Here is a 584-nt window from a genome sequence, read left to right on the forward strand (position 1 = left end):
TGGATTAAAAGGAGGGTGAGTGTATAAGGCTTGGAGTTCAATTTTGTTTTTGATACAAGACCTTCAACATAGGCTTGTCAGTGGCTTACGTGAAAGGAGGAGGAAATTGTTAATTTTGCTACTTTGGTCCCCTCTCTTCTTTTCTGTTTTTATTATTATTTATTATTATGTTTTTTTAAATCAATTACTGACTTCAGTGTTTAGGCAATTGGTGTATTTTTGAGCTTCCTGTCCTTGATTGTTGTGATATCTTACATGTGTTTTGGCAACTGACAGTTTCTAGCAAAATCTCAATCAAAATGCTAGGATCTTTTGTTGCTGTTACCCAAACTAAAAGATGTATATATATGATAAAAAAATAAATAAAAGATGCATGTTAAATGGCACGCAAATGCGAACCATGAGATTACAACAGTGACCCGAACAAGTGTTAAAGATGGAGGTCCAAACTCGTAATTCAAATAAGAGTTAAAAGAGAAAGAAAAAGCATAGTTGACAAGCCAGGTTGTGAGGAATCAGCACAAGTTTTTGGGGGGTATTATCAAAGGAACCAGTAGGTTACTTAGATGCGCGTCTCTTTGTAG

Source organism: Penaeus vannamei, chromosome 3 (assembly GCF_042767895.1).
Source record: "Penaeus vannamei isolate JL-2024 chromosome 3, ASM4276789v1, whole genome shotgun sequence".
NCBI lineage: Eukaryota > Metazoa > Arthropoda > Malacostraca > Decapoda > Penaeidae > Penaeus > Penaeus vannamei.